This window comes from Ammospiza caudacuta, chromosome 6 (assembly GCF_027887145.1).
Source record: "Ammospiza caudacuta isolate bAmmCau1 chromosome 6, bAmmCau1.pri, whole genome shotgun sequence".
NCBI classification, from domain to species: Eukaryota; Metazoa; Chordata; class Aves; order Passeriformes; family Passerellidae; genus Ammospiza; species Ammospiza caudacuta.
Window position 1 is genome coordinate 18,386,791 of NC_080598.1, and position 14,112 is coordinate 18,400,902.

Genomic DNA, 14,112 nt, shown 5'->3' on the forward strand with positions numbered 1-14,112 from the left:
TATATTTTAAAATCTCATGGTGTGGTGTTGTGTTGATTTTTGTTTGGTCATGTTTTTCAAGTTGGCCTCATGAGTTTCAGGGTTTGACTCGTGAGTGTGCAGCAGTTCTGTGAACATGCAGAAGTCTTGGCAATCATGGGGAGTCATGATGAAGGACAAATGCATCCTTATAGTTATTCTGAACAAGGATAATGCCTTAGTGTCTGACACAGCATAGTTTCTGAGCTTCTGGGATACTCCGCCTCTTGTCTTGTGACTTCTCCAGCAGGAACACAGCAAACTATGTTGGCCAGCCAGTTACATATTCTGGGCAGGTTGCTCTTGCTTAGTGCTGTGGTACATGGTATCTGTTTCAAAAGCACTGCTGGCACGTGTGTCCTTTGTCCTCAGCATGCTGGTGGTTTAAGGTAGGAAAAACTTCTCTTGAGGAAGAACTTGTAGAGGAAACAGGAGCTGTATTTTTAGCACTGTATTTTTAGAGCTCTGAACAATTTTGCTCATCTGGAATAGGATGCTTAGCTTGATCCCACAAGTTCTCATTACTTCAGAAAGCAGAGTTGTGGCCAAGGATCTCAACAAAGAATTTTCAAGCCTGGGCTTGCTGTGAAATGATCTGGAGTTTCCTTACACAGAGCAGCTCTCCTGTGGACTTCCCTCATGTCCTGTAGCTCAGCTCCATTCCTTGGCTTGCTCTTGACAAGCATTCTCTCTTTGGTGGGTCTTACCCAGACAGTGTCTCTTTGAGGGGGAGGTCAGTAGCAACACCAATAATTCGCTGTTTATCATTTGCTGCCTGTAGCTTCTGGTGGTGAAGAGTGGTTTCAGAGCTCCATGCTAAGAATTTGTGGTGTAATAGACCAGGCCTCATCTCTCCTCTTAAATCAGGACAAATTGTCTCACTGCTGTCTTTTCAGGGCAGTGCTGGCAGATGAGCTGGACTCTCTGTGGCCTGTGCAGACCATGAGAGCAGCACAAATCATGACCTTGAGGACAGTAATTGTAGCTAAATTATTCCCTCACTGCTTCTATCAGCAGCATTCTCCGTGTCACGGACATGGCTTTTGTCTGACACCTGTGCTACCCCTCTATTATGCTGATTATCTGCCAGTCGCATTTTTTTGTATTGTTTGTATGATTTTGCTTGCTGGAAGCCCCTTTCACATAGCAGCCAAGGGGTTTCACTCTCAGAATACCTATTTAAAAAAAAAAACAAACCTAAAACCCTCCATGGAAAGACCAGTTTAAGGTTTAAAACAGCTGCCTGTCAATCCAAACACGAAATAGGTAATGACTTGGCATCTTGCCAGTAGCTCCCATTCCTCTGCCATGAATAATGAGATAATGTGTTTCAAATTAACTCTTTGTGTAACACTGGCAGATCCCAGGAGAAGAATCTCCAAATGTGAAATTGTAAAACATGGTTAATGTAGATCGATCTCTCCTTCTCTTCACAGAGGCAACCACGTTGAGTTCAGAGTTAAATTTGCTAACTGGGAGTAGTAGAGGAGAACAATTAAGAGCTAGGAGAAGAATTTTCTGCCTGTGTTTTAAGAAGGGGTAATGGAGCAGATAGTTCAGGGCAAATACAAGAGACTATTTTGGTTCTTAATTTTTGGTGGAATAAATGGGAAAGCCAATAAAACACAGACCTATTCTAATGAAACCAATGGTAAATAAGGAATGTAAATAGCTTGTTGAATTTGGTCCCTACTGTGGTACACAAGGAAAAGAGAAGACAAAGTTCTTCTGTCAAAACATGTCCTTATTGTGGTAACAAAAATAAATATTTGAAAATGAACTGAGCAAATTGGAAGCAAAAAATCAGTTTCTCTTCTGAGCAAAAGCAAGTAGGATACAAACTGTATTTTTGTTACTGGAAATTTCTTTGGTAAGTTTGAGGCAGGGAAGAATATTATTTGCACCAGATAAAAACACATTGCAGAGTCCAGAAAATGAGTCCTTAGCATTGAAATGCTGATGCAATGCAAAGTACAGTTTTATAAATAACACATTAAATTAAAAAAACAAACCCAAGTATGTTTAAACCAGTCCCAGTGGTGTGCATTAGATGAACTGCAACTGGCAGAGGCAGAGATATTCAATCTTTAATCACATTCACAAAGAGGAGGAGACCTCCAAAGATGTGCAGCTCTCTGACATTGAGCCACTTTTAGGAAATATTAGTTTTAATGTGACTACTAAAGTCTTTTTGATCTTTCCAAATAGTTGTAACCAGGAGAATACTAAAAGGCCTTCTTCTTATGTAAACAGCTTGTCTCAAAATTTATGGGGATGTGATCTTAGCTGAGACAAACATCTTCTGTACATTGAAATACAGTGTAAGCTATGGGAAAGAAGATGAATTTCAGCCAAAGATAAATATAAACAGTACATTTTGAGCTTTAGCAGAAGGTATTTCTGGGTGCAGCCTAATAGGCAGCTGTCTCTTGGTGCTTGCAGCATTGCTTTGGCTTCTGACGGATGGGTGAAGATGATGTGCTTGACATTTTGTTGCAAATTTGAGAGTCCTGCTACTTTGAGCATCCTTGCATTTGTTGAGCAGTGCACACGTATATTTGTGCTCTTTTTGAGGAGCAGGTGTCCTGCATTGAGACTATCCATCAGTCTTTGCAGGATGAGGACATAAATAATTTACATCAGTTTCATTGATGGGGCTGTTGCAAAAGCAGCTCTTGAAATACATTTACTTTGCTCACTGTTCCTGGTTTAATGGACAAAACCTGTCATAAAATAAATGCAAGTACTCAACAAATGAGGTTTCTCTTTGTCAGTTCTGCTCATCTGGAATGTAAGCCACCTCTTGGAATGTCTGTAGATAGCTCAGCTCCATGGATACTCAAATTCAGCTTAATTCCTGTGGAATGAGAAATTGAGTGGGAGACATAAGGCACAGACCAAACCGCAGTCGAAGAATATTTGACATTTATCTCTGTAAGCTTCTGTAAGGTGCTTAAAGCTGCTCAGCTGCTGTTGATGGAGGGCAGTTCTGCAGGAGCCAGGCATTGTGAGCCATGCCAAATGATGTAAGCTGGAGGTCTGGCTCACTAAAGCTGATAGTCACAAGTCCTGAGGGCAGGTACTCATAGCTACCTTGGAAACAAACAGCTGTTGTGGGACAATACACCCTCCTGAACTTGAGGAAGTGCTGGTACCTATCTTCATGTCTTCTTCCATTTAGATGTGTGTGGGTAGCCAGATACATATGTGGCCATGTATCTGTGTGTTTGTGTATGAAAAAGGGAAGGGATGCAGTATATGTCAATTAGGATAGTTCATATTTGAATGCTTTTGAAAGAGTTGCATGGTTAGAAGGAACAGGAAGACAGGTTAGAGCTGGTAGCACTTGGAGCTAGGGGATGCACAGTTGTTTATTAGATGCAAACAATTTCAGGCTGTTGAAAATTGTCAAACGTAATTTTAATACTTCTGGGAAGATCACTGGGTTTGGCTGTCTTCTTATTGTATGCCTTGACAGCAGACTCCATGAGACTGAGGTGAGTGTTCTTACTAGTTTTAGACTTTTTTCTTGCAGATGAACATGTAGAGAAAAGCAATCCCAGAGTGCTGTCAGTTCATTGCTGTTGGCAAGTGGAAAGTTGGTCCTGATACAGGACCAAAATGAAGCTGCTTTCCATTTGGCATGAGACATGTGAAACAAATATTCTGTTATGCTGAATGAATGATGCCTTCCTTTGGCACTTCATCCAAACCAAATCAAAAAGCCTCATCATCCACTGGAAAGAAAATGCTTGCAGCCACAAAGCAAGCAGGGCACCAAAAGGGGTCTGTTTAATCATTTCATGTGTTGCTAATGGGAAAATACATAAAGCAAGCCATTCGCTGTAGCAGGCACTTTTAAGACTTAAGAGGTTTTTAATGCTGTGTGAGTATTACTGCCCAGTAATTGGTGTCATAACTTTTCCTGGTGACTGTCCTGCAGAGAAATTGCAGTCTGGGCCTGAGAGATGTAGTGAGAGCTCTTGCCACAGGGAGTTTCGTGTCATAGTCTGGACTTAATATAACATAGGCAGCAGAAGGTTAAAAGGACAGAAAGTAGAAAATGCAATCTGGAGACTTGGGGGTGACAGTAGGGAGGGAGCAATCACATCTTGCAGCCAGATATTTCTGAAGAGTGTGTCAGACTGCTGAAGATAACTGGTTCATAAAATCAGTTAGTCACCTGGAGAGCTCCATAGCCAAAGACTGTCCTCATAATAGTGTCTGTGATGGAAATGTGGAAATCCTGGACTGGAACTTAGATTTGAAGTATATTGGGAGTTTTGAACATTCTATGAATATTTTAGGGTGTAATATGTATCACATACTGCTGTGGATGTCTGGTGTTCACATTTCTCATTTGGCAGCTCACAGACTAATTTTCCCAGCTGTGTGGCAGCAAAACCAGTCCTAGGTTCCAGGTCACTGGGTAGTGGGTTTTTGTTAGCAAATGACATTGTTTGCACCAGTCCCAGCAGAGGTTTTTTTGGTCATTTGAAATACAAAGGAGATCTAATATTTTCCTCTGCTTGGTAACAGCCTCCTTAGGCCTGACTCAAGGCACCAAAGGTACAAGACATGGGGTCATGTGTATCTTACCTGTGTGGTGCCTATTTATGAACTTGGTTCATGTGATCAGCCACTTCGTGTTCTGCTCTTACTTTCTTGGTTCTTGGTTGGTTATTCTTTCTGCTGCTTCCTGAGAAAAGTGGTTTGAAAGCCAGAGGAGTCCAAGAAAGTTTTGCTTGCCTGGTCCTGCCCAACCTGGCATTGTTGTGTCTAAGTTACAGCCCTCAGATATATATCACCATTTGATTTTTCGGCTATTTCTGCCACACTGCAGTCACTGGGAAAAAAACTCCAACAAGCACAGTATGAAGCAGATTAACTTTTGTTTCAGCTACTCTTTTCTTCTTAATGTCTTCCATCACTGCCAGGAACTTCTGTCTGAGGCAGTACATTGGAAAAGTTTAGGATTTTGATTTCATGTTACCGTTGTGGGTGAGCCATGGCGCATAAACCAACAGTGATTTTTCACATTGACAGCACACAGATACTGTTTGTTTAGCTTACTCATTTTAAGGGAGGCAAGGCTGAGGGAATGTCAGCTTGTTTTCTGAAATGCCAGCCTTTTCAGCCAGGAGCTCTCCCTTTGCTGTACGTTCAGAGCTGCTGATGCATCTGAAGGATGCCTCCTAGCTTGGATTATTTTTGCATAAATACCTACCTAACAGCTGTTTACAAAAAAATTTACTTTGCATAATTTTTGTATATTTTTTGTCTCATTTATTAAAGACTAGCTTTCATTATCTACATGAAAGGTACAATTCATGTTTGACTAAGTGTGTTAAGATTGTAGAAAGTAGCTCTGTGCTTCACTGTAAGAGGTGTTTCTGTGGTCAGTCCTGGTGTCTTCTGAACACAGAGAAATTCCTCTCATGAAGAAATGTTGGTTTCTGATTTTTGAGTCTTAAAATAGCATAGTACAGAGTGTGGTTTTGGTTTTGCAGCTTCCTCTCTGCAAAACTCTGTGTAGTTCCAAGCTGACAAGATGCTTGTTTGTGAAACTGGAAGCTTAAATATCTGGATGTTCTCAAAATGCCATTGCTATAATAGGGAACATGTGCTAAAAGAGTTGAAAAATGTAAGAACTTTTACATGATTAAGTCCATTTCCTGACAGAGATATGGCAGATTTCAATAAAGATTGTTCCCCACCATTAAAGTGACATTGCAGTGATTAGAACCAAAAAGCTTCTCTTCCAGCTTTTCACATGCTTGCTCACACAAATAATTTTGGTATTGAAGAAAACATTATAAGTGAAGTGGTTGACCATTTGGGGATTTTTGAAGTGACCAAATGATGCTTTTCCCTGCTTTGTTTAGAATAATTAAGTAAGTAAGACAGTAATACAGAACACCTGCCTGTAGAAGTTTACATGGCCTTTAGCAAGGATAAGGTTTCTGGAACTGTTTGGTAGAAAGCTGTTCAAGTGGTGTGACTTTGAAGAGAGCTGCATCCTCAGGAGTGCAGTATGTTCTTGCTCTCTGCACATTGACAAGACCATTGCAGATAGCAGAGGATTGAATCCTGCATGGTATGAACAGGAACATGCACATAGCAGATTTATTGAATCCTTTAGTTTGGAAAAGACTTTTAAAAACATCAGATTCAACCATTAACCCAGCACTGCCAAGTCCACCACTCAACCATGTCCCAAAGTGCAACATCTACATGGCTTTTAAATACCTCCAGGTGTGGTGATTCAACCACTACCCTGGACAGCCTGTTCCAGTGCTTAACAACCCTTTTGGAGGATAATTTTTTTCCCTAATATCCAATCTAAGCCTCCTCTGGTACAACTTGAGGCATTTCCTTCCTTGTTCTATCCCTTGTTACTTGAGAGAGGAGACCAACTCCCACCTGGCTCCAGCCTCCTTTCAGGTACTTGTAGAGAGTGACAAGGACCCCCTGAGCCTCCTTTTCTCCAGGCCAAACAACTCCAGCTCTGCCAGCTGCTCCTCACAGGACTTGTGCCCCAGACCCTTCCTCATCTCTGCTGCCTTTCTCTGGACACACTCCAGCATCTCAATGTCCTGCTTGTCCTGAGGGACCCAGAATGGGACACAGCACTCCAGGTGTGATCTCAGCAGCCCTGAGTACAGGGGGACAATCCCTGCCTGGTCCTGCTGGCCGCACTATGGCTGATCCAGGCCAGGGTGCCCTTGGCCTTCTTGGCCCCCTGGGCACTGCTGGCTCATGTTCAGCTGCTGTCAGCAGCACCCCCAGGTCGTTTCTGCCCAGCAGGGTCCCAGCCCGTGTCCCAGCCTGTGGCCCTGTCTGGGGCTGTTGTGACCCAAGGGCAGGACCCAGCACTGAGCCTTGTTGAACCTCCTACCCTTCCCTGACTGAGGGAGCCCTTGATCTTCTCATCCAGACCGTCAGTAAAGGTACTAAACTGGCCCCAGTACTGAGCCCTGCAGAGCACCACTTTGGACTGGCTGCCAGCTGGATTTCACTCTATTCACCAACACTCTTTGGGCCCAGACACCCAGCCAGCTTTTTTACACAGTGAAGAGCTCACCTGTGCAAGTCATGGGCAGCCAGTTTCTCCAGAAAAATGCCAAAGTCCAAACACAGCTGTGCTTATTTCAGCCCTCACACACTCAAATGCCCCTGGATGTGCTGTTGTGTGTGTGTGAGAGCTGTTAGACAGACACACTCATTGGCTCACATTGTGCAATCAGGTGCATGTGGGAAGCTTACAGTCATAGGCCCCTCTTTTGCAAACATTTGCGCTACTGAATAATTTCACCAGTATAAAGAGGCCTGTTAGGCAGGAAAGCACTAGAGGCTTTTTATTTTTTTAACTTGGGGTAGTTTTGGTTTGAAATACATGCTGTCCCTCCTTTGTCTTGGACACAGTCTGAATAAAACCTTTTGCTGTTATTTAATACTATTCTGGCAAGAGTAAAATGAAAAAGGAGAGTTTAATACATGCAGAGACCTGTATACATAAATAATGTGTTAGATTCAGATATAGGTGTAGATGGAACTAAGAGGTATGATCACAAAAATGAAATTACTCATCAGTGTAAAACCAGGAATGAGGAAAATATTTGGAGATTAATCCAGATTTAATCAAATCATTGCTTTATGCTCTCTTGAAATGCTGTTTCCTTGCTAGAGCCCCCTGAGGTGCAAACTGCCATACATCATTTCATACACAAGACAGATGATGGTATCTGCAGATACTGGGTTTCTGTAGGGGTTCTGCCCTTGCTTATCTCCATCTCTGTACTTGTATATTGTTATATTAGGGTTAATTACACCATAAAAGATCAAAGGTGGTTTTTTTCCTAAATCATTTTATCTGTCCCCAAGGCTGCTGCTAGCCCATTTAAAGTTTTGTTTGTTTCCCTTTCACTGGGTGACTGCAAATTGAGAACTTCTTCCTAAGTGGTGCCTTTGAAAAATGCTGATGTGATTCGTGCCCCTTCCCATGCTCCAGCTGTGAAGAACTCGCTGCTGCTTGTGGAATGACCCTATAGGCACCAATGACCCTATAGGCACTGTGCCAGTGAGAGTCCATCCTATACATTGAGATGGAAATAGAGTTTAAGATGGTATATCAGGCATCTGTGAGACTGAATTTATAATTTTAGATTGGAGTGCTGTGCCTTCAGGTTGATTATCTATTAATTTTAAAACTTTATACCCATGAAGAGACAGCAGTCTGGACACAGCCCCCTATTTATTTGCAGGTAGACTCCCATACTCAAAGCAGGGACATAGGCCTTTTCACTGCCTTGCCTTGCCACTGCACCTTGTCCTTGAACTGGAGGCATTACAGGAGAGGTGGAAGGTCAGATTGTGAGTCAGGCATTAGGAACCAGCTGTGTTCCACTGAAGTACTGGGGGGGTTTGCTCAGAGTGAAAAGTATCAGGTCCTAGACTGTGATCTTGGGGAGTTTGTTCTGGTTGCATCTTCCCCTTATCTCACTTCGTTGCCAGTTCTCAGTGTTCCCAGACATGGCTGGCAGCTGGAAAGGCTCAATGTTGGACCATATGTCCCTGCTCCAACCTGTGTGTGTTTCTGAGCTGGTTGTGCCTCGTGAGGATCTGCTGCCATGGGAGCTGGGTTCAGCTGCCATGGATTTTACCTTCCTTCATGCGTGAAGTGGGTGCAGCAGCACTGGTGGTGTCAAAGGCTGGAATGAAAACACACAGCTTGGCCAAATTGCAGTACTTTTCCATAGGAGTGGTACTAGGATCTATTTGCAAGTTCCAAGTGTGTGTGTGTGTGTTTGTGTGTCTCAGGGGAGGGTATCAATACCGAGTTTTTCCAAGGCAAGGTCCCTGGCTAGCATGCAATTTACATTGTATCCCCATTCATTCATAGAAATCACTGATTATCTCTGGTTGAAATGTTCTTCAAACCAGCCCTGAGGCAGTTGACTGAGATGCTGAATTTCAACACAAATAGTCTAAATTCAATTGAGTATAAGTCCTCTACTGGGAAGTGTTGAGTAAGTTTAATTACAAGCCACTGCAGTGATGATAATAAGTGTGTCTACCAGTGCCTATGGTACTCTCATTCTTGGTGTAAATAAATTAGTCAGATCAAGCATTAGGAAAACCCATGTACGGTAAAATGAGGGATTGTTGGAAGAGGCTGGAGAGGAAAAGCTGTGGAGTTTTCCTCACTGAAAGTTAGTGAGAGCACAGTATAGAAATACCTGCTAGTGCCTGACCTGAATGCACTCAGACTTACTGCGGGCAGAGGCATGGGCAAGAAATGCAGTACAGGGCTGTCTGAGATCTCTTTGAGCCTGGGGTGGAAGGATACCACATTCAGGAGTTAACCATTTCACGTAATTTCAGTATGTGTCTCTCTGTTCCGTCCTGAATGTGGCCTTAAGTAGTCATTTGCTCTCTTTTGCCCCTTGTCAAAATGACACCATAGCTGGGGTTAATTCTGCTGCAAGAATGTCAATGCTGTGCCATTTCATAAATGTTAGTGTTGCCTGCTGCTCCAGATTCTGCTCCAGGTAATGAATTGCAAATCTTGAAAACCTCAAACTTGGAATTCTCCCCTTTCCTCCCAGTATTGTAATTTGTACTTGAGGCTTCCACATGCAGCTGCAGCCAGACTAGGGGAGGACAGTAAGGCAGCCTTGGCCCAGGTGTGTCCCTATAAGGTACTTCAGTGGTAGAAAAAAGTTACAAGGGTAGTTTGAATAGTTGTTTAGGGACCAAAATTGTGACTGCTTACTTTCTGAAAAAGGATGTATGTAAGTGGGATGGAAAGGAGCTTCAGTGGGTATTTTGGCTTGCTGCTTGGAGCTGTCTGACTTCAATGTCTGCCCTAAGAGCATAGGAATACCAGGCTCCTGCTGAGAGAGGCTGCTGCTTTGAGTCACTCTTGGCAGGAGCCTCTCCCCTTCAACTGAAAACAGAGACTAATTTCCCGATTTAGGGGACACAATTTGTTATGAGAAGTTGGGCAATGTAAATACCAGCAACAAGGACCCTCCTGAAAGAGGAGAGCTCTGCTGGAATACCTGCCTGCTGGATGTACAGTTCCCTGGAATCTGCTGCAGGGGGGGCATGACTTGTGGCAAGGAGAAAGCTACTGTGGAGACTCTGGAGTTGAATTTGCTGTTACCTATTACCAAAAATAGACTCCTGTGTTCTGGTGTATAACTTATTATCTATATTTTGTATAGCTGTTACTATCAGTTTCTGTTTATTAGTACTGCTTATCTTTCCAAGGTCCTTCTAGCAGATGTCTGCTTGGAAAGCCTGGGTGTCATTTTGGTTGATATTGTGGTCTCTCTGCAGGCCTGAACAATAGTCTTTTTTATCCCCAGCTCCCCTGCTGCTGGAGCTGAATGTCAGGGATTTACAGAGCAGAGAGCCAGAGAAGAAAAGTGGGGCAGGATTTGGGCTGCTGGTTGTTTTCCATCAGTTGTAATGCTATTCCTCCAGTATAAGGTGCATCCTGATTCTCTCTATTCCACCTGCAAATAGTTTCCACTCTTTTTCCAGTTTCAGGGTTTTTCTCTTTCCTGGATGAGATCAGAAACCCAATGTGTTTGTGCATTGCCCAACAGGGAGAGTGAAACCTACATATTTGTGCAGTTAAACATGGACTAGAAAACAGAAATGCAGATGGTTGGGGTTTTATTCTTATCTTCCAATTCCATGTTATATCCACAAGACCACCAGATTTTTGTGACTAGGTGCTTCATGGTCACGGGAGTATTCAGCATCAGTGGTGACTGGTGGAAAGCTGACCTGTCCCAAGTGTCATTCTATGTTAAACTGTTCTGGAGCAAACAAAGATGAAGTGCTCAGAAAGGACATGTGAGAGAAGCAGAAGTGAGGGAGATTTTTTTTTTCTTGTATTAGAAAGTTAAAGCAAAATGTTTGGTTTCATTTTTCTACTCCATGCAGTTTCTGGAAGCATCAGTACTATCATGCTGGTGAGAAATCTGAGGAGAGTTGCAGGAGTTAATTTAATTCAAATCCTTTTCTATTGCATAGTAATTGGTTCATAATAGATATATTTAGGACAATATGTGCAAAAATGTTGCTTTTCTGCAAAGTGAGGGTGTTCCATGCCTCAGTGTCCTCCAAAAGCTTTTGTGGGCTTGTTCTTCTCTCAGACATTCTAGGGAACTGTGTTGGGGAATGGGTTAAGTGGCTGCTTAGGGCAGGACTCAGGCTGTTGTTTCATGTGAGGACAGCAGAAGTATCAGCTCCAGGATGGGTTATTACCATGCCTAGTGCCCATCTCAGATGTTTGAAACTGACTTGGTATGTTCACCACAAACACAACAGTCTGACATTGTTCAACCTGCTTGTGTGTGTTTGTGTAATTTAAATTGTGCAAAGGAGAGGACACAGGAACTCTATTCCTTGCTTACCTAAAGACACTGAATCCATGTTGTACCCAAGGCAGAAATGCACCTTTTCCTTTTCTTTGGTCTAACATTATTTCTAAAGATAGGACACACCTAATAAATGAGTCAGTTCCCTACATGCCATTAGTCTCATACATGCCATAGTAGAAGGCCACCTCTTTGTGGTAACCAGGAAGGAACAGATGTTTTTATCACCTTTGGTCACTGTGAGTAGTGCCTTACTCATGATAACCACCCATGGGGATCAGTCAGGCTATTTGCAGTGCAGTGTCATTCATGTGTGGGAGATTATCAGAGGCTGGTCCCTTTTATAAAAAACAACCAGTTTTCTCTTGCACTAGAATGTTTCTAATGGGATCACCTCATTTATTTCTTGCCTTAGAATGTTTCCAATGGGATCTCTTCATTTTCTCAGGGAAAATTTCCAAAAATTATTCCCTGCTGAAATTAATTGTGATTTCAGTGGAATCAATTGTGATTTCAGTGGAGGACTTGTGGCAATTTAGGAACAGTTCTACTCTAAACTCATGTGCATGGACTCAGGGTGCCCTGGGAAAGGAAACTGGGTAGATTTGACAGTGCAGTGTGATTCCAGTTTTTACCAAGGCAGGATCTTTGTGAAGACATAGGTACATTCATTGTGAGATGTTTTTCTGCTTCTGTTAAAATGCTGTACCTACCTTGCATGTGGTAAAGATATAAATGCTACCTGCCAATCAGTCTCTCTTTGGAAAAAGCTCCATTTATAATTACTGTTTTATTTGCTTTGATGGAGATGCCTGGGCTTGTTAAGTCCTGCAGTGTTTGACTGAGCTGAGTGGTCTGATCAAGGAAAGTTGCTGTGAAATTTTCTTCTGCTTTGGTGAAAGTCAGTTTGGTGCACAGAGTTGGTGAGATGCCAAAGAGATGTGTTTTTCTGAGGTCTAAGCTCTGCTTTTTGTGAATGTCATGTAGGACTGTGAGATGAGTTCAAGGAGGAAGAGGGGAGCCCTTTTCTCATGATGGAAATCCTTGGAAAGAATTTAAGAGCAGGACACATGAAGGGAGTGGTATTCTTCAACTGAGTGTTCCAAGTGAAGGGTAGAATTGAGTGGATGTTGAATGGGTTAGGGGCTGAATGTGTCTAACCATGTACATGTGCATTTAGTCTTGCAGGTTGCCTTTGATGTAGAATTGTTAATTATCTTTTTTCAAATTACAATTAAAAAAAAAAGGAACCAGCTGAGGGATTTTTTTCCTCCATGTGGGTGTTGTTTCCTCAGTCCTGGCTGCTCTGGGTGGAATTGTTCATTGCCAAGTTTTAAGTGTAGCTTAAGGTTAATAGTTAGGGCTAGGGGTTAGGATTAAGGGTTGGTTTAGGCTTAGTCAGGGTTAGGTTCAGTGTTTGGGTTCAGAAGCTTAATTATGCCTCTCCATACACTATAAGCTCATCTGCACTATTATCTTGCTGATTAAATTGCAGTGATCTGTTTTGTTTATAAGCAAAAAAAAAAAATAAAATAAGCCAATGTGATATGTAATAGTTGAGAGGCAGTAATTGGAATTTTCCAGTGCTTTTTCAGCAAGGAACTATAGCACTAAGCTTTCTCAGTCTTGAACTTTCTCATTTGATAGAGGTAATGTATCTAAATAGATATTTCTTTTTCCTTGTGAATGTTTTTTTAAATAGAAATTTTCCACTCATTGTCCATTAATATAATTTGGCACAAAGATAGACTAATTGCATGGGCGGGCACAGTGATAGAGATATAAATCTCTTCCAGTGACAGTGTCTTGAAATAGCAATCAGTAAAGATATCATCACTGCAGTGTTACATTGCAGATAGATTTTGTTGCCTTTCTTTGGGGGTGAGTGTTGTATTGAACCCATCCGTGTGTGTGTGTACATGTGTGTACCGTGTGTGCAGCTGTGGATATTTAATGTTGTTGGATCCTTCTGTCCCTGAACCATTTGGAGGTGATGGATGGTACCATGTAGAGATCTAAGCAAAAAAGCAATTTCTGCCTTCTTTTTTGTCCAACTTCACCCACACTGTAACACTGTGCTGTTGGTGTCAGCTGTTACCCAGAGTGCTCAGGAGTGCTAGGTCATGTTTAGCTATCCCAGGCCCCTCTAATATCCCTGGAAATCCTGGGGTTGACCAGCTTTGAACTCAATATTTGAAGCTAGATTTCAAGGGATTAAATGTATACTTGGCTTGTTTGATTTATTTTTTTCACCAGCAGGTCCTCAGTTACCCACCTTCTTGACTGTCCCCACAGGGAAGCACTTTGGTTGTCCCACCTAAACTGAATCATGGCAATCTGTCACCTCAGTCTTGCTGGAAATGCTGTAAAATGCCAGAGCACAAGTAGCAGGTTTGAGGTCTTGTATTGTGCTTGGTGTGGTCACCTGCTGTTCAGTGCAGGGAGCTGCAGAGAAAGGACATTTGTGTGGCCATTCCTCTACTGCTGTGTTCCAGGTGTGGGATCACAGCTAAAGTCTGTTTTTATCTGTTTTTCCATTACTGGTGTATTCACTGTTTAATACAAGCAAAAATATTCCAGAAGCCAGCCTGGCTCTGACATGTTAGTCTTGGTTCCCTTGTGCTGATCTCTTCTTGTCTATGCTGCCACTGAACCACCAGTGGGACAAGTCTGGAGACTCAGCATCAGGGAATCTCTG

General features: G+C 42.5%; 1 protein-coding gene across 6 annotated transcripts in view; it reads left to right on the forward strand.

Moving 5' to 3' along the window:
- OSBPL5 (oxysterol binding protein like 5) overlaps nt 1-14,112 on the forward strand; it is a 172,816-nt gene that overhangs the window by 73,143 nt on the left and 85,561 nt on the right. The window lies entirely within an intron of this gene.